The 21329-nt window shown below is 36.2% G+C and overlaps 1 long non-coding RNA gene and 1 other non-coding gene across 2 annotated transcripts; one reads left to right on the top strand and one right to left on the bottom strand.

Moving 5' to 3' along the window:
* Positions 1 to 1795, top strand: LOC149497597 (uncharacterized). Its single transcript, XR_016320243.1, has 2 exons — positions 1 to 84; positions 1087 to 1795. It is a non-coding gene; the product is annotated as an uncharacterized LOC149497597 (long non-coding RNA).
* A 1517-nt stretch (positions 1796 to 3312) lies between these two features.
* LOC119370921 (small nucleolar RNA R71) lies at positions 3313 to 3418 on the bottom strand. The gene has a single exon (XR_005178476.1). It is a non-coding gene; the product is annotated as a small nucleolar RNA R71 (small nucleolar RNA).
* Positions 3419 to 21329: the final 17911 nt, after the last annotated feature.

The following is a 21329-nucleotide window of genomic DNA, read 5'->3' as shown; positions in this document are numbered from 1 at the left end:
GAAAAAAGGTGAAACTTCAAGGCTTGACAAAGGCAAGGAGAAGGCAAATTAGGTGCAATTAATTGTTGGATTGTGCAATTAGAGGTTAGTACTTAACATATTTGTGTGTAATTTTGATTTGAAGCATGTTTGATTTTAGGGTTTATGAGGGCATTTTGGGATTTTTGGTGTTAATGATGCAATTGATTGAAATGAGTTTATAATTAAATTCTATGGCATTGAATGAGTATGTGTATAAGAGGAATTGAAAATTGGACATTCCTAGAGTGGAATTCCAAGAGAGGCCAAAGCCTCCATGGCCACTCTAGGGTGTGCTTTTGGTTGAAAGTGAAGTTGCTTGATGTTGATTAGAGTTAATGATGATTGTGGTAAGTTATGTGATCAAAATTAAGAATTTGGAGCCTATGTATGTGCAATGGCTGAACCTATGAAGTGGTGAGTTTGAGATGTATCTTTGAATTTATGTAATTGGAAGCATGTTAATTCAATTAGGTGTATTTAGAACATAGTATACTTAGATGTGAAAATGTACTTTGCATGCTTTTCCTTTAATATTGGTCGAACCTTTAAGGTCTATAATGAAGATGTTTAATTAATGTTATTTGGTAATCCTATTATTTATAATGTTAATAATATGTGAAATTGAATATAGGTGGAGGTGGTTTGATCACGAGTAAGACATAAACTATGTTGGGGATTCTTAATCTAGCTAATCTTAATCAAAAGATTGAGTAGGTCATTAGAATAGAAGGTAATTGAATTGAGTTATAGTGAGTCTAAATGTATGATTGAACTTAACTTAGGTCACTAGTATAAAGAGGCCAAACGTACTCAATAAGGTGTTGTGTTAAGTTGACTTAATTAGGCTTAAATTATAAGTATGTCTAAAATGTAAAGTCTAATTGGCTAACCATACTTTAATTATATCATAGCTGATAGGTGTTATTTTTATGGTATTTTTATATAGTTCTTATTAGGAATTTTTAGTAATTTTAATCATTTTAACTAATTTTTATTTTGTTTTATTTATGTTTTATTTAAAGCTTCCTTGAATCATAATCCACTTATTCTTAAAGAAATTTGCAGGTTTTTAGCACAGAAAAGAGCAAAAGAAAGCAAAACACTCAGGCCCTAGCACGCTCTGCCCATGCACCTTAGCACACCCTTGCTGAACTTAAGGAAAATCAAGAGGAGACTCAGACTCTAGCACGACATGACCGTGCTATCTAGCATGCCCGTGCTTGAAAGGACCTCAGGGCGTGCTTGCTTAAGCACGCCCGTGATGCATTTCATCCTGGAGAGTCAGAGCCTAGCACGCCCTAACCATGCTATGGGGCACTCCTGTGCCACAGATTCTTCCCTGTACGTATTGCTCAGCATGGCCCGTGCCAAGCCATCCATAAAACTCAGGCCCTGGCACGCCCAGATCGTGCAACATAGCACACCCGTGCTATGAATTTAATGCTGTCTTGAATTAAGAACGCCAACCAGTCTCTATAACTTATATGGGCCCACTCTAGATATTTTCCTGATATGCAAATCAAGATCTAATCCTATTTAGGAAGATGGAAGAGTCCTAATTGAGAAGAATCCAAAGCCTAAACAGTTTTGTGATCTCCAAAAAGATTTCATATTTAATAGGATTCTGTTTCCTAAACGAAGTCGGATTTTCTTCCAGGAAGTCTATATAAAAAGAGGGGCCATTCATTGTATAAGATATCTCTTCAGTCCTTGATAATTCGTGCACATTGTTTTCTTTCTCTATCAAAGACTACAAGCATTCAAGATTCGTGCCAAGATTCAAGGAAGCCGTCCACATATCAGTTGCCTAGTTTTTATTTCTAAACTCTTAACCTTGTTTTACTTTTCATTATTCATATTGATTATGAAGGTTTATTCAAGTATTGTTGAGTTTTATTTAATTACTATGTCGAAATAAATCCTCATACTAGGGATTTGAAGTAGCTTAAATTCTTTTCCAATTTATAATATTAGATTTGTTTTTCTTTGTTCAAAGTATAATTTATTATTAAACTTAATGCTTCCAGGCAGAGTTTTTCCCTTAGATTGATTTATTTTAATTATCACTATCAGGAGAAGGGTTTTTTATATGAAAAAGGTAATAAATTACATGAGAATAATAACTTGATGCGGAAGCTATATGGTTTGACCCATGGGGGGTTTTCATAAGTTAATGACCTTAGGTTATGAATTCACAAAACAAACCATAAAACTTAATGATTTAATTCATGGTGGTTTATTATACTATTGGAAGATAGGTAATTAAATTGGATTAGAATAGCTAACAAAACATCGGGAGAGCTTGTTAGTGATTCTAGGGTTGTTTTCCCGACTTGAGCAATTAAAATTGATTAACAAACTAATAAAATAAATTGGATAGAGTTAAGTAAAATCAAAGTCCCTAGAAGTTTTTAAATCCTTGATTTCTTTCCTTTAAATATTGTTGTTTGAGTTATTTTTGTTCTCTTGTTAAGTATTTATTTTTCTTACAATAAATTTCTCTTATCGCCGTTTAGATAATAATAGGTTAACAAAATTTTGGTACTTGATTTACAATCCCTATGGAGACGATACTCTACTCACTCTGTATTACTTGCCGCGATTTCGTATACTTGCGAAAATCACTGTCAAGTTTTTGGCGCCGTTGCCAGGGATTGGCGATATCAATATCAATACTAATTACCCTATTATTAATTTAGACATTTACCTTTCTGTTTTATTTAATTTTCTTTTTTAGAATTGTTTCGGGTGTTTATGCAAAGAAGATCAGGTAAAACTGAACCCCTAATCTTTGATCCAAAAATTGAAAAGACTTGTCATAGGAACAATGCTATTAGAAGAGCACATGAAAGCAAACCCGAAAAGGAAGCAGACATGGGCGATGAAGTTAACCCATAAAATAGACCTCCACCTCAGCATCCGGTCTGCACCTTGCGGGATTACACAACACTTTCTCTTAATGGGACAACCTTGAGTATCACAAGACCTTGGGTGGAAGCTAATAATTTTGAAATTAAACCTGCCATTATCGAAATGCTTTCCATCTCAATTCAATAAGGAGGTTTACCTAGTGAAGATCCTAACGCTCATATCACAAATTTCCTGGAGATCTGTGATACCTTCAAACAAAATGGTGTTTCCGAGGATGTCATAAAATTAAGACTCTACCCTTTCACTCTTAGGGACAAGGCAAGATCTTGGTTACAATCATGCCCTGCCGGAAGCTTTACAACATGGGAAGAATTAGCCCAAAAATTTTTAGCTAAATTCTTTCCATCTTCAAAGACCACAAAACTGCTAATGAGATAATGACCTTTGTCCACCATGATCAAGAGAGTTTGTATGAAGCTTGGGAAAGATTCAAGGACTTATTGAGAAAGTGCCCACATCACAGTTTGCTTAAGTGGTTACAGGTACAAACTTTTTATAATACGTTATCTCCTAATATTAAAATCACTCTAGATGCAGCTGCAGGTGGATCTTTCAAAAGAAAAGAAATCGATGAAGCATATGACCTAATAGAAGAGATGGCAAGCAATAGCCATTATCAAAGCACCTCCGAAAGAAAGAAGACTGTAGGAGTCTATGAAATAGATGCCATTACAGCACTCAATGCTACGGTAGATAATATGGTAAGAAAGTTGGACTTATTGACTACTAACCCTGTCAATTCTATTATGCAAGTTTGTGACAGGTATAATGGGCAATATGGGATTGGAGAATGCATGATAGACTCTTTAAATCCGCAAACTTTGGAACAAGTAAACTATGTGATGAATCAAGGAAGGAAGAATTCAATTCTTATGATAACAGGTTGAGGAATCACCCTAACCTTTCATATGGGAATCCCAACAACGCCTTGAACACACCACCAGGTTTTATACCTCAAGAAAAAAAAATCTCATGATGATCTCCTTATTGCCCTTTCTAAATCGCACATCGACTTTATGAACGAAACTAGAGAAAACAACAAAATCCTGTAAGCTACGATAAGAAACTTGGAGATCCAACCAGGACAGTTTGCAAACATGATGGCATCCTGACCTCAAGGTACGTTACCTAGTAATACCGAAAAGAATCCTAAAAGCAGGTACAAGCTATCACCTTGAGAAGTGGCAAATAGTTAGAAGAACCATCAAAGATAGAAAAGAAAAAGGAAGAACAGAAAAAAGTTCCCATTATTGACCTAGAAGAGCAAGAGGAAGTGAAACCTTATGTTCCACCTGTTCCCTTCCCCAAGGTAAAAGAAAGCACAAGATGACAAGAGCTTCCTCAAATTTCCTAATGTCTTCAAAAAGCTTCAAATCAACATTCCTCTTGCTGAAGCTCTTGCTCAAATGCCCAGTTGTGCAAAATTTCTAAAAGAAATCATGAGCAAGAAATGAAAAATTGATGATCAAAGAACGGTAATGTTAACTGAGGAGTGCAGTTCGATTATTCAAAATAAATTGCCTCCAAAGTTAAAAGATCCAGGAAATTTTTCTATCCCTTGTAATATTGGTAATCTTGATTTTGAAAAAGCTTTAGCAGATTTAGGTGCTAGCATTAACCTTATGTCATATGAAGTTTTTAAGATGCTAGGGATGGGAGAACTAAAGCCAACAAGGATGTCTCTATAATTGGCAGATCGATCAATCAAATATCCAAGAGGAATTGTAGAAGATGTGCTAGTAAAGGTAGGTACATTTATCTTCCCTATTGATTTTGTTATTCTTGACATCGATGATGATAGAGAAGGATCTTTAATCCTTGGAAGACCCTTTCTTGCAATTGCAAGAGCGTTTATTGATGTATATGAGGGCAAATTAACTTTAAGGGTTGGTCAAGAGGAAATTATCTTTGATGTTCTTAAATCTTGTAAACTTCCTATGGATCATAATGATTGCTTTAGAATTGATGTTGTTGATGAATGTGTGGAAAACACTTTGCATATTAAGATTAAAGAAGACATTAATGATTCAAGCATCATGAATGGGAAAGAGAGTGAACCACCAAAGTAAGAACTGAAACAACTTCCATCTCATTTAAAACATGCATTCTTAGGTGAGAATAATTCTTTTCCTGTTATTATTTCTTCTCACTTAACACTTGATCAAGAGGAAAGGTTGTTGCAGGTTCTTCGAAAACATAAGAAAGCTTTAGGGTGGTTAATTTCAGATCTGCAGGGAATAAGCCCAAGTATATGCATGCACAAGATCTTAATGGAAGAAGACTATAAACCTTCAATTGAGCATCAAAGAAGACTGAATCCAAATATGAAAGAGGTAGTTAAGGCTAAGATCATTAAACTTTTGGATGCGGGCATTATCTATCCAATTTTCGATAGCAGTGGGGTAAGTCCTGTTCAAGTTGTTCCAAAGAAGGGAGGTATGACAGTTATCTCTAACAAAAACAATGAGTTAATTCCTACTCGAACAGTTACAGGCTGGCGTGTGTGCATTGATTATAGGAAGTTGAACAAAGCAACACGCAAAGACCACTTTCCTTTACCCTTTATTGATCAAATGCTTGAAAGACTTGCAGGGTATCCCTTTTATTGTTTCTTAGATGGTTATTCAGGATACTTTCAAATACCTATTGCTCTAGAAGACCAAGAGAAAACTACTTTTACTTGCCCCTATGGTACCTTTGCTTATAGGAGAATGCCTTTTGGATTATGCAATACTCCTGCAACTTTTCAAAGATGCATGATGTCCATATTCTCTGACATGGATGAAAATTTTATTGAAATATTCATGGATGATTTTTTTGTTTTTGGTTCCTCTTTTGATGCATGTCTTTATAACCTATCTTTAGTAATGCAACGATGCGAGGACACTAGCCTTATTTTAAATTGGGAAAAATGTCATTTTATGGTTAGTGAAGGCATTGTTTTAGGGCATAAAATCTCACAAGACGGGATTGAAGTGGATAAAGCCAAAATCGAGGTAATTGAAAAGCTACCACCTCCAAACTCGGTGAGAGGAATAAGGAGCTTCCTTGGCCATGCAGGATTTTACAGGGATTTATTAAGGACTTCTCCAAAATCATAAAACCTCTTTGTAATTTATTAGTTAAAGATGTCCCTTTTGATTTTGACAAAGAGTGTTTGGATGCTTTTAATAGGTTGAAGAAAGAGTTGATTTCAGCTCCCATCATTGCTACACCAGATTTGACTCTTCCCTTTGAACTTATGTGTGATGCTAGTGATCATGTTGTTGGAGCTGTTCTTGGGCAAATAAAGGAAAAGAAGTTGCACGTCATTTATTATGCCAGTCGCACTTTGAATGATGCACAATTAAATTATGCCACCACTGAAAAAGAACTTCTATCTATTGCTTTTGCTTTTGATAAATTTAGAGCTTATTTGATTGGAGCTAAAATAATAGTCTACACTGATCACTTTGCCATTAACTATTTATTAGAAAAGAAAGATGCAAAGCCTAGATTAATCCGTTGGATTCTTTTGTTGCAGGAATTTGATCTAGAAATTCGCGATAAAAAAGAAACCGAGAACCTCGTAATAGACCACTTATCCAGGCTCGAGTTGGGGGAAGAAGAACACACCAAATTACAAATCAATGAAGACTTCCCCCATGAACATCTTCTCCTCTTGGCAAACACACAAGCTTCTTGGTATGCTAATATAGTTAACTATCTTGTTTGCAAAATAACTCCTCCCAATCTTTCTTACCAATAAAAGAAAAAGTTTTTTCATGATCTCAAATATTATTATTGGGAGGAGCCCTTTTTGTTTAAATATTATAGTGATCAACTCTTGCGACGATGTATACCAGAAGAGGAAATAGAAAGTGTCCTACGATTCTGTCATTCAATGGAATGTGGGGACACTTTGGAGCAAACAAGACGGCAGCACGTATTCTGGAAAGCGGTTTGTATTGGCCTAACTTATTTAAAGATGTTTTTAACTTTGTTCGTCTTTGTGATCGTTGTCAAACGTTAGGTAACATCTCAAAGTGGCATGAGACGCCCTTAAACAGTATCCTTGAAGTAGAGATTTTCGATGTTTGGGGTTTAGATTTTATGGGACCTTTTCCATCTTCTTACTCCAACTAATACATTTTAGTAGCAGTGAACTATGTTTCAAAGTGGGAGGAAGCTGTTGCCCTTCCCAATAATGATGCCAAAAGTGTGATGAACTTTATCAAGAAATATATTTTCACACATCATGGCACCCCAAGGGCAATAATCACAAACGGAGGTAAGCACTTTTGCAACAAGAACTTAGATTCCCTTCTTTCAAAATATGGTGTTACTCATCGTGTAAGTACTCCATATCATCCTCAAACAAGTGGACAAGTGGAAGTCACCAATAGGGAAATCAAGAAGATTCTGGAGACCACAGTTGGATAATCTAGGAAGGACTGGTCCAAGAAACTTGATGATGCTCTATGGGCTTATAGAACCGCATTCAAAACACCTATTGCTATGTCTCCATATCGCATGGTCTATGGTAACGCTTGTCACCTTCCTGTTGAGTTGGAGCATAAGGCCTATTGGGCAATCCAATTTCTTAACTTTAATGCTAAAGAAGTTGGTCAAAAACGGTTGCTCAATTAAATATGATGGATGAAATACGCCTCCATGCCTATGAGAATGCCAAAATCTATAAGGACCGCACCAAACAATGGCATGATAAGCACATTATCCTAAGGAATCTAAAGGTAGGACAACATGTATTGCTCTATAACTCCAGACTCAGTCTCTTTCCAGATAAGTTGCGCTCTAGATGGTCTGGCCCATTCACAATAAAGGAAATCTTCCAACATGGGGCCGTTGAAATAGTGGATGGTGACAGGAGCTTCAAAGTAAATGCTCAACGCTTAAAGGTTTATCAAAATGAAAACTTTGATCCAGTCAAAAACACCATCAATCTTATTTAGCCTGAACCTGGTTAAGTGCGTCGAGCTTAACGATAAACAAAAGCGCTTGTGGGAGACAACCCATATTATTTTCTGCATTTTCGTGTTTTCAGTTTATTTTAATTATTTTCTCCACAATTGTTCCTCTGTTTTTAGTAAAAAATTCTTTCAGGTACCAGTTGAAGTTCACAGGATAGCACACCCTAGCCGTGCTCAGCAACACAGCCTTGTGTCCAGGAGGCAAACATCACTCTTAAGGTTAGAGGCTAGCACGCCCCGATCGTGCCGTAAAAAGGTGGGAATCAACCTTGAAGGTCAGAGGCTAGCACGCCCTGCCCGTGCAATATAGCACGCCCGTGCTAATACAAGACAAGGAATTACCGCTTGCACGCCCAAACCGTGCTACAGGACACGCCCGTGTGTCCAAAAAGGAGAAATTTGATTCGCAGTCAGATCCGTGTACGCCCTTGTCGTGCCCTCCAGCACACCCATGCCAGGTAAGTCAAGTTTTTCTTCTATAGGTCAGAGGCGCACACGCCCCAGCCGTGCTTCCCAGCACGCCCGTGCCCGCAAACTGCCTCAGAGAATCAGACGCACGCACGGCCAGGCCGTGCCAGGTAGCACGACCGTGCCACGATCAGATCTGTGCATTAAAATGCGCCTCTATTTAAAGAGCACGCCCTCACCCACTCTTTTCCCAAAACGCACGCCCTAGCCGCCTCCTCCCTCTTCTCTAATTTTCTTTCTTTTTCTCTCACACCAAACTACCAAATTTCTTCACCTTTCTCCTCCACCATGCCTCCACGGTACAAGCATAGCAGACCGGCCTCTTCAGTAGCCGCTAGACAACGACCAATTACTCGATCTTCCGCTGCTTCTCCTCCACCCATCCCACCTCCTACGACTCTGGCTCCTCCTCCATTTGAAATTGGTTCCCAGGAACAATAGAAAAGGTACACCATACTTTCTCTTCGCCCTATTTTACCCAATCGATTTCTTGATGAGACTGCACTAGCATAAGTGGGGCTTAGGGATACTGTGTTAGAACCCCCTTAGGCATATTGGATGGGGACAATTTATTAACATGAAAGATCTTGTTTATGCACCTCTCACTTTAAAGTTTCTGAGTTCTTATTCTTCTGTCGTTCGCCTATATGACTTCCCTAGCAAAATTAGATTCAGGCTGTTTGGGAGAAGTTATGAACTTTCAGTAGACGAGGTTAGTCATATATGTGGATTTCCCACTGAGAATGCTTTAAATCAAATACCAACGGATTTGTTGACGCGTGTTTTTTATGCCCCGCCTGATCCAATGATGATACGAGATTGGTTCAATATCATCTAGAAGTCTTTTAATCCAAGGATTTAAACAAAAAAAAATTATAATAAATAAATAAAAATAAAAAATAAAAATAAAAAAGAGTTGCATCATGGCTGCATCACACAGCTACTGTGCAGCTGTGTGATGCAGCTGTGCAGCATAAAAAAAATATATATATATATATATATATATAAAAAAAGAAAAGAAAAGGGAAAAACGCGTAGCTACAGTAGCTGTGCTACTGTAGCACGCGTTCCCTAATCAAATGCAAGGAAAAACGCGTAGCTACAGTAGTTGTGCTACTGTAGCACGCGTTCCCTAAACTCTATAAATACCACCTACACAAGGGGCTCTCTCTCTCTCTCTCTCTCTCTCTTCCTCTCTCTCGACACTACCACACTTCTACACTACAATCTACACTTCTACACTACTACTACACACTTCTTCACAATCTTAAATCTTAAAAAAATATATTGTGCGGTCAAATTTCTCTTCAAAAATTCACAAAGAAAACACACTTAAATCCTTGGAAACAAAGCTTCTGGGAGATCTGTTTGATCCATTCACAATCTTCAATCTGAGGATCAGGTAATTTCCTTAACACTTTTGTATCTTTTACATACTTTTATTTTATTTACATACTTTTGTGTTGTTTATATATTTTTATGGTTTTAGTAATTTAAGTTTCTTTAAATTATAGTATATTTATATTTGGCCATTTTATATACCCTTAAATCATAAAAATCACTTAAAAATAATTCTATAAAAATAATAATAATAAATATGCAGTTGTTCATCGGTGAACAGTAATTGTTCATCGATGAACAGTAAATGTCACACATATAAATAAAATTTGATTTTTTTAATAAATCTGAAAATGGCCAATTATGAATAGATTATAGTTTAATTAAGCTTAAAATATTAAAATGTGATTATATATATTTATTTGTATGAATTTTATTATTTTTGGTTGAATGCAAAAATGAAATTAAACTAAAAAATAAAAAAAAATTAAAATGTGATTTAGATATTAAATAACAATTATGTATGGTTTTATTTTTATTAGTTTATGGATTTAATTTTTGATTCGATCTGTATATATATTTTTTGGATCCGGTTTGTTACCCGCCTTTAACCATAAGGCAAGAGCGGGTCATTTATTTATTTCATTTAATATTTTTGATTCGGTTTGTTGCCCGCCTTGAACCATAAGGCAAGAGCGGGTCTTTTATTTATTTGGTTGAATTGCTTTGATTTAATTGCTTTAAATTGAATAATTGTTATGTGATAATTAGATTTGTTTGGGACGATTAAATAATTTTCCAAATAGGAACTCGGTCCGATTTATTTGGGTTGGGTTTAAATAAATAAATAATTTGGCTTTTCTAACTAAAATAAATTAGAAATCATAGGTTAATAATAGAGGCCGATTTTCCGGCGTCGGCTTCCAACGGGCCGGCGTACCCAATTCCCTTACCCAGAATCGCATTGTTGCGCCTAACCAGTCTTTTAAAATAATTTGGCCTTAAAACAAAATTGGGTTTAAAAAGAAGTCATTTTTATAAAAATGGTCCCATTGCCTAAACAATGGGTGGCGACTCAAAATTGTTTATAAGACCGATTTATCGGCATCGCATCCAAATAAAAATATTTCATCAAAAATCACAAAAAAGATGTTTTCAGGTCCTTCGGGGGGATTTTCGGCGAAAATAGATTGGCGACTTCACTGGGGATACAACCACTAGTCCCCGATTATTTTTTAATTAGATGGTTGTGATTAGGAATTAACTCTAAAAACCTATGTTTTCTAAAAAAAATAATAATAAAATTGGTTAGAAAGCCGTTGGAAAATTATTTAATCGTCCGAATATGTTTAATTGCTTTCCTTTTCTTTCTAGGATTTTTGCATTCATTCACATTTCTCTCTTCTCACCTCATTCTACCCATGCTACCCTTCGGTACTGATGTTAAGTTTGACGGTGGATCTAGCCTAAACCATGCGATTTAGGTGCATCCATCCGAGAATTAACATTACTACCAACCGCAAGCCTAGTACCTTAAAGGTGCGTCAAAAGGAGTAGGCCCAACAAAGCCCGAATCCTGTTTGCGGAACCCAGACTTTGTTAAGCCCAATAAGACTAAAGCCAATGCATATAGTTGAAAAAAACCTTAGTTACTTCCCCTAAGGTGTACCCGATTCTATTTGCTGTTGTTATGCCACATTCATTTCCGAGAGTTTATATCGTCAATCTCAAAACCCCCTGTTGGTTGTCGAGATTAGACCAATTCCTAGGAAACAGATGTCGGAATTTATACCAACAGAATTCGTGTGTGGGAGAAATAAGGTTGGAAGGCATGCATTTCCCAACTCCCGTTCCCCTGTATCATATAAACTGTACATATGTTGTGTCATTCATGCGTCATTTAATATTTTTTGTTTCAGCCATACATTAATAACAGCCAATTTTTGGTACGGACGTTTGATCTTGATTTTGAGACGGGATCTCAAATTCGTTTTGAATAACATAATGCAATCGTTTATAGCGAATTGATACCCAAAAAAAAAAGAGAGCTATAAGGGGGGTTGAGATTCCTTTGAATTTTCACATATCCCGCATTATTTGAAAATAAGAGTGAGATTGCAAAAAAAAATTGTAATTAATCAAAATAAGATCCTGCTTAGGACCATTTGTTCCAAGGCAAAAAGTAAGGACACAAAAAAAAAAAAATTTCCGCTTGGAAATTCTTTCATTCCAAGGCAAAAATTAAGGACTTGAGAGAAAATAGCGGACTGTAAAATCCAAAAGGAATGGTCGACGACAGATAATGCTAGAAATGTTTTAGTGCAAAGTAAATAATTGCTATGTTATTCATGCTGAATTTTAGGTCCAATCATAATAAAACAAGATCTTATTTCCATACTGATCATTAGCACATTAGATTTGCATTTCTCATCCATGTGCCTATATTCTTCATGCATATAAGTGCAAAGACAGAAAAAAAGGCAAAGCACCATTCACATCGTCTTCTCAAACAAGAGAAGTAGATGCCTTACAGCAAACACAGGAGAATTTGCAGATCACAGTTTTTGACATGGGACAACAACTGCACACGATCTAGGCAAACCAAGCATGCATGGAATGGAAGTGGATGAGATATTTCCAAAAAAATAAATAAAAAATAAAAATAAATAAATAAAAAAAATAAAAAAATAAAAAAAAATCTTTTTTACTCTGTCACCTTCAGGTTCGGGAGGCCTAGGGATTTTCTGTCTTTTGTTTTTCATTTCTTTTTAATTTCTTGTGTGTTTTATGCATGTACATTTTGTATTTTATGCGTGTATTCTCCCACGATGAAGACATTGTGTCTTTCAAGTGTGGAAGAGAACTATATTTTCATTTCATTTCACTTATAAAAAAATCGATTGACAAAAAATAATAATAAAAAAAAAACTTTGACGAAAAAAAAGGGTCAACTTCTTTGCCTTAGTTCAATGTTTTAGTCTCTACATGTTGATTGGTTCGTATTTTGCTTGTTGAGATAGAAGTCTTGAATAATATACCATGATTAAGAGATTTAAATGCTTTTATGAACTTAGTTATTAAGATATGACATATAAAATATTTCTTTGCAAATATTAATCTTTAATTTATCTTTGACTTTAGAGAAGCATGAATCCTAACTTAAATGAAGAATAGGAAGGAAAGGGAAACTAAAGCCATAATACTTGTATGTTTCGAGTCAATAAAGGATGAGGGTATTTTAAGAGAAAAACAAAAAAACGATAGAGGGAATAATGAAAATCGGTTCTAAAACAAAGTGGTACGGAGCATAAACTGCGACCACTTATTATTTACATTCCCACATCTCTCTAAAAAAAAAAAAAAAAAAAAAAGAGAGAGAAGAAAAAAAAAAAGGGAAAATGTGGTATAGAGCATAAAATGCAACCACTTTGTGAAAAAGAAATAGGTTATCTAAAAATACCTTGAGATAAGAAACAATACATCTGTGCTAGAATTGTCCTAAGTACTTCCTATTTTGCATTTTAAGGTAGGAGGATTTCTTATCTCACATTTTGAATGACTAGATTTTGTATAGCCATATTGACAATTTTGAATGTCATATTCATTTATACTACTTGGTTCATAAACACTTCAATCTCTTATCTTTGGTCTATTACTTAAGAAGTCTAAATCAACGAGCAAAAATAAACATGATCAACATGAGTTCAAAAAAGATTAATGTTTTGCTTAGAGACAAGCACAGAACTAAGTGCGGAGGAATTGATAGCCTCACAAAGCGGGCAAATTTTGTTATGGTATTTTCATTTGATTTGCATGATTGCATGTTGTTTTTATACATTTTACGTTTACTCGTGGTTATTTTAAAGTGATTATAGGAATACAATTCGAAAAAAAAAAACAAAACAAAAAAAATGTTTTTATACATGAGGGAGTTGCACATTTTATCCAATCACCCTCTCTTTCCAAAAAAAAAAATGTAAATTTTTGTCCTCAGCTAAATAATCCGCTTTAATGTGCTTTCATTTTTTAATCCAAGGGGCCAGAGGCCCAAATGCTAATCCAGCAAATAATTTCAAAAAAATTTTTGTTGTTGTCTTTTGCTATCTCTAAGTGCAGAAAATAGGAATCAATAAAGAAAAAAAGCGGTGGACCACTCTTGCTATCTCTAAGTGCAGAAAACAGGAATCAATAAAGAAAAAAAGCGGTGGACCACTCTTGCAGTAGATGGGCATTTATGCCCACATTAATTGGAACACTCTCGCAGGTGAGTTGGATGCCTCCTTTTTATTTCTGTGGCTTTGGTTAGCTTTCATTTTTATTGCCTTTTGTCTGTTTTGGAATAAAGAAGATGGGCATTTATGCCCGCATTAACAAGGTGGACCACTCTTGCGAATGAGTGGTATGTCTCTTTTTGTTTCCGTGGCTCTGTGTAGGAACAAAGCAAATAAAAAAAATCAATCAAAAAAAAAAAAGAAAAAAAAGCAGCACACGGACAAATGACGTCCGAATAAAGCGGTAAGTCTTCTCTTGCGTCAATTCTAGCTTTCATTTTATTGCCTTTTGTCAATTTTGGAATAAAGTAGATGTGCATTTATGTCCGCACTAACAAGGTGGACCATTCCTGCAAGTGAGTGGAATACCTCCTTTTTGTCCCTATGGTTTTGTTTTCTCTGTGCAGGAACAAAACAAATCGAAAAAAAAGGATAGCGGTGGAAACATCCGGAGATGCAGGAGATGAGGCATCCGAATAAAGTGAAATAAAGCAACAGTCTCAAAAAAAAAATTAAAAAACAATCAATTTGGAGTCACTTGCCACACAGGGGGCAAACTCAGCACATCCCCTCAACCTCCAGGTAAGTTTTCTTTCAACACCGCATCAGGAAAAGTATACCTGAAAATTTGAGAAAAAAAGAAAACAGCAATTTTTGTTAAAATTTAAAAGACTTTTGTTAAATTCAAAGTTGCAATGGATAAAAAAAAATAAAATTTTCAAGGTTTGCTTAAAAGATAATATTTTTGGTCTCAAGACAGAATTCCAAACTGGGGGCAAAAATATAATCTTTTGTCCTGATGCAAAATTCCAAATTTCAAAATTCATGATTATTAATGCATGGGGCATGTGATGCTCTAACATTTAACAAAGGCAAGATCTGTTTGTACACAGAAATTGCTCTTTCCTTTTGAAAATGTCTTCAGGTCAACCGGCGTTAGACCCCACCGAATAGTGATGATGTATTGCGAAACTGTTTGGATTTTCTCATCCCGATCAATGATGATGTATTGCGAAGTTGATCGAGTTAATCCCTTTCCTGATTAGTGATGTTGTGTTGCGAAGCTAATCAGAACAATTTCAACCTCCGAACAGTGATGATGTATTGCGAAGCTGTTTGGATTTTCTCCTCCCGGTCAATGATGATGTATTGCGAAGTTGATCGAGTCAATCCCTTTCCTGATTAGTGATGATGTATTGCGAAGCTGATCAGGACAATCTCAATGACCAACCAATGATGGTCTCTCAAAGCCGTTAGGTCCCACCAAGCAGTGATGATGTATTGCGAAGCTGGGTCCCTTTCTTGATCAGTGATGGTGTATTGCGAAGCTGATCAAGACATTCTCCATACTAAAAACTCCGAAGCCGATTAAACTGAGCTGAGGAGAAATTGCTCTTCTCGACAGAACCCTTGAACGTGGCCAGATGACTGCCAATGCTTAGAACGCTAAAGTAGTCCGACTGGAGCCTTCAGGTATTTTCAACAACAAAATCCTCCCTAGCTGATCAAACTGAGCTGAGGAGGTGGACAACAAAGCCGATCAAACCGTGCTTTGGATTCTTTTCAAAATCCCCTGAAGCCGACTACACCGAGCTAAAGAGGTGAACAACAAAGCCGACTATGCCGTGCTTTGGTCTAAACTCTCTGAAGCCGACTATGCCGAGTCAAGGAAGTAAACAACCAAGCCGACTATGCCGTGCTTTGGTCTCTTTTCAAACTCTCTAAAGCCGACTACGCCGAGCTGAGGAAGTAAACACCCAAGCCGACTATGCCGTGCTTTGGTCTCTTTTCAAACTCTCTGAAGCCGACTACGCCAAGCTGAGGAAGTAAACAACCAAGCCAACTATGCTGTGCTTTGGTCTCTTTTCAAACTCTCTGAAGCCGACTACGCCGAGCGGAGGAAGTAAACAACCAAGCCGACTACACCGTGCTTTGGTCTCTTTTCAAACTCTCTGAAGCCGACTACGCCGAGCTGAGGAAGTAAACAACCAAGCCGACTACGCCGTGCTTTGGTCTCTTTTCAAACATTCTCTGAAGCCGACTATGCCGAGCTGAAGAGATTGCTCTTTCTTTTGAAATGTTTTCAGGTCAATTCAACAGAACCTTGAAACTGGAGCCTTCAGGCCGATCAAACCGAGCCTCGGAGGTGTCTTCAAAGCCAATCAAACCGAGCTTTGGAGAGATCACAAATTCGACAAAATCCTCTAAAGCCAATCAAACTGAGCTGAGGAGGTGTCTTCAAAACCAATCAAACCGAGTTTTGGAGTCATTCATAGATTCAACGGGAGCCGACAAAGCCGATCAAACCGAGCTGAGGAGGTGACCAGATTTTCAAATTCAAATTCTTCGAGCCAATCAGACCGCGCTTCGGAGGTGACTTCAAAGCCGATCAGACCAAGCTTTGGAGTTGATCACAGATTCGACGGGAGCCGACAAAGCCGATCAGACTGAGCTTTGGACGTGACCAGATGATCAAATCAATTTTAATCAAAATCTGACTGGAGCCAATCAGACCGAGCTTCAGAGGTGTCTTCAAAACCAATCAGACCGAGTTTTGAAGATGATTACCAGATTGAAGGCGCGTCAGTGGACCACTTTAACATTAATTGTTTATACAATTAATGATAAAGTGTGGGGGCAAACTGTTGACGCGTGTTTTTTATGCCCCGCCTGATCCAATGATGATACGAGATTGGTTCAATATCATCTAGAAGTCTTTTAATCCAAGGATTTAAACAAAAAATAATAATAATAAATAAATAAATAAATAAAAATAAAAAATAAAAATAAAAAAGAGTTGCATCATGGCTGCATCACACAACTACTGTGCAGCTGTGTGATGCAGCTGTGCACCATAAAAAATATATATATATATAAAAAAAAAAAGAAAAGAAAAGGGAAAAACGCGTAGCTACAGTAGCTGTGCTACTGTAGCACGCGTTCCCTAATCAAATGCAAGGAAAAACGCGTAGCTACAGTAGCTGTGCTATTGTAGCACGCGTTCCCTAAACTCTATAAATACCACCTACACAAGGGGCTCTCTCTCTCTCTCTCTCTCTCTCTTCCTCTCTCTCGACACTACCACACTTCTACACTACAATCTACACTTCTACACTACTACTACACACTTCTTCACAATCTTAAATCTTAAAAAAATATATTGTGCGGTCAAATATCTCTTCAAAAATTCACAAAGAAAACACACTTAAATCCTTGGAAACAAAGCTTCTGGGAGATCTGTTTGATCCATTCACAATCTTCAATCTGAGGATCAGGTAATTTCCTTAACACTTTTGTATCTTTTACATACTTTTATTTTATTTACATACTTTTGTGTTGTTTATATATTTTTATGGTTTTAGTAATTTAAGTTTCTTTAAATTATAGTATATTTATATTTGGCCATTTTATATACCCTTAAATCATAAAAATCACTTAAAAATAATTCTATAAAAATAATAATAATAAATATGCAGTTGTTCATCGGTGAACAGTAATTGTTCATCGATGAACAGTAAATGTCACACATATAAATAAAATTTGATTTTTTTAATAAATCTGAAAATGGCCAATTATGAATAGATTATAGTTTAATTAAGCTTAAAATATTAAAATGTGATTATATATATTTATTTGTATGAATTTTATTATTTTTGGTTGAATGCAAAAATGAAATTAAACTAAAAAATAAAAAAAAATTAAAATGTGATTTAGATATTAAATAACAATTATGTATGGTTTTATTTTTATTAGTTTATGGATTTAATTTTTGATTCGATCTGTATATATATTTTTTGGATCCGGTTTGTTACCCGCCTTTAACCATAAGGCAAGAGCGGGTCATTTATTTATTTCATTTAATATTTTTGATTCGGTTTGTTGCCCGCCTTGAACCATAAGGCAAGAGCGGGTCTTTTATTTATTTGGTTGAATTGCTTTGATTTAATTGCTTTAAATTGAATAATTGTTATGTGATAATTAGATTTGTTTGGGACGATTAAATAATTTTCCAAATAGGAACTAGGTCCGATTTATTTGGGTTGGGTTTAAATAAATAAATAATTTGGCTTTTCTAACTAAAATAAATTAGAAATCATAGGTTAATAATAGAGGCCGATTTTCCGGCGTCGGCTTCCAACGGGCCGGCGTACCCAATTCCCTTACCCAGAATCGCATTGTTGCGCCTGACCAGTCTTTTAAAATAATTTGGCCTTAAAACAAAATTGGGTTTAAAAAGAAGTCATTTTTATAAAAATGGTCCCATTGCCTAAACAATGGGTGGCGACTCAAAATTGTTTATAAGACCGATTTATCGGCATCGCATCCAAATAAAAATATTTCATCAAAAATCACAAAAAAGATGTTTTATGGATCACAATATTTGGACCGAACTAACTGGAGAAGATAATTATAATCCTAGGTTTTCGAAAGCATCGAAATTAAGAAACCCCGCCCTGAGGTATATTCACAAATTCCTAGCCAACACTATTTTGGGCGAAATGAGAGTGATGGGGTATTGAGCCGCCACGAATTATACTTTTTATGGGCAATTGATCAGGGGACTTTATTTCATGTTGGTTATTGGTTATGTTTGCGATGGGCGAGGGTTGCTGAGCGGATAAAGGAGCTATTATGATGGGGTGTTTTGTAACCCGCATTGCAGCATATCTGAGAATCTGGAACCCCATTAGACCAGTTTATGATAGTGTGGGAGGGGGAAAGGGCACTAGGCTCGACTTAGATGTCATGATTCATATGAAGTTGGTTGAAAAAGTGGGTGATTCGTATCGGGTAGTGGGTTCTAAAGACGACAGTTTTGACGATCAGGAGGCTGAGGATGCCGGTGACACTAACATAGAGAAGGATAATCCGACTCCTTTCCCTGCTTTTGGTGCTTCTTCTGGTGCAAGTACTTCTGGAGCTGGCCCATCTTTTCAGGGAGCATCAAACATGTCCAACGATGAAGTTCTTGCTCGGATGATGTCCCGAATGGACATGTTTGACACTCGCCTTAACGGCATGGAATCCATGATTGCTGACAGGTTCCAGTCCATCGAGATTATGCATGGGAGCCTCGACTCTCGTAGTGACACCATGCAAGACCAATATCAGGGAATTGCTGATCAACTCCACACTGTCATCCAATTATTACAGCCACGTTCGCCTCCACCACCTGAATCTTGATGAACTTTGACTTGTTTTCGGTTATTTTCTTTTTTTTTTTTTGATTTTTTGTTTTTTTTTTATGTGTTGGCTATTATATCTTAGCTTTGGCTTCAATTTTTATTGTTTTTCCCTTTCTACTTTTAATATTATCTATTCTTGCCTTTAGTGTTTTTCTGTTTTTATAGCTTTGATACATTCCACAACCCAACTCTATTGTATTTTTCAATATAATGATGGTAATGTTTCCTACACTCTCTCAATCTTTTATATTGATAATATGATAAGTTTGGGGACGTAGTCTTGTTTTTGAACACATTGGGGACAATGTGCTAGATTAAGTTGGGGGAAGGAAAATTTTAGTTAAAAATTTTATTTTATTATTTTAGCTTAACATGGTTGGAATAATTGTGAGCAACCTTGAAAATTATCATAATTTAGTAACTTGTGATAAATTTAGTTGTTTTTCTAGTCTAGTATGTTTGAATTTTAATTTTAATTTTGACTTAACATGATTATTTGGTTTGACTATTTGTTTCTGAGATTATAAACACTGATTTTTGTGAATTTTATGATTTGTAGATATGTTTTAATCAAGATTTATTTAACCTTGGCATTCCTAGAACAAATTAGAATTCTCTTTGAGGCAAAATTTTAAATGCGTACAATTAAAAAGAAATGATTTAGGCATTCTTTGTTGAACTTCATTGTTAGCCTAGGCCACCTAAGTTAAAATATGACTTTTGCAACCAATTTGAAGCATATATCCAAAATTTTTCTTATTTACCTTTATTAAACTTAATTTCCTACCCTAAGTGCAATAAAGCATAATTGAAGGATTTGATTTCTATTAAAACATCAGCAACAAAAGGGAGAAAAATTTCATTAGTACTAGCAAGTGAAGCAAGTAGAAAAATAAAGAGAAACACCTCATAAAAAGCAATCAATCAAGAATTCAAGTTTGGGGAATTAAAGCAAGGAAGAAAATTATCAAAGTATTATGAAAAAAAAAACCTTACCAAAGTAGAAGCTACATTTTCCTTCAAAAGTAATTGTAAATGGTGGTCGCCGGATTATGATAAAGTTGTGAAGAAAGAAAAGGCATAAACTGAGAGAGGTAAAAGGAGACCTTGTTCAGTACGACGGCGTTGGTATCCCCTCTTGTGGCGGCGGCTCAACCTAAGCCTGCCGGCCGCTCCTATGCTGCTGCCTTTTCTAGTTGCAATCACTCTTCACTGGACGATTCTCGTTCCTCTGCACCTGCCGGCCGCTCCTATGCTGCTGCCCTTTCTGGTAACAAAACTACCCCTCTTCATTGGACGATTCTTATTCCTTTGCATCTATTCAGGATAACAGGAGATTGTCGAATATTAGTATTAGCAAATTTAAGGGTTTTCCCTCAATTGATTTCTCTGTTGAGGATGTAACTCAATTGACTTCTCCGTTTAGATTTGCACTTATTGGCACCTTTAATTCTGGTCGACCTAACATGCCTTTTCTTAAGAAAAGTTTTGATGCCGTGGGCTTCAAGGGCCCTTTTTCAATTGGATTGATTGATGCCAAGAATGTTTTGATCAACTTTAATTTAGAGACTGACTTTCTCCGCTGCTGGCTTCGTCAGATTTGGTATTTCAATGGTTTTGCTATGGTAGTCTCAAAATGGTCTCCAGACTTCAGACCGAATATTAATAGTCCCATAGTTTCGATTTGGATTTCACTTGAAGGTCTTCCTATTCATTTATTCGATAAGGAGGCTTTATTTCTTATTGCTAATTTGATTGGTGCTCCTCTTAAGATTGATGCTGCCACATCTTCTCGTATCAGACCCTCGGTAGCTCAAATTTGTATAGAAGTTGACCTAACAAAGGAACTACCTGACAAAGTTTGGATTAATAATGGAAAACATGGTTTCTTTCAATCTGTTGTATATGAAGGTCTTCCTCAATATTGTAGCTCTTGTGAGAGGATTGGTCATTCCACCCAATCTTGCAAAGGGAAAAAGGATCAAAATCATGTCTATGATGTTTTGCCAAAAGCTGTTGCCATAAAACCTACCCAATCTAAACAAGATACCCAGAATCAAACACAAAATGTTGCTCCTCCTAAAGCTTAGGTTGTTAAGAAGACTGCTTTTCCCCCCTCATCTCAGGTGTCTTCCGCGAGTACT

This window comes from Jatropha curcas, chromosome 3 (genome assembly GCF_041381405.1).
Source record: "Jatropha curcas cultivar XTBG-Jc1 chromosome 3, XTBG_Jcur_1.0, whole genome shotgun sequence".
Lineage (NCBI taxonomy): Eukaryota > Viridiplantae > Streptophyta > Magnoliopsida > Malpighiales > Euphorbiaceae > Jatropha > Jatropha curcas.
The sequence above is the reverse complement of the archived record's forward strand: the minus strand, read 5'-3'. Positions and strand labels throughout refer to the sequence as shown.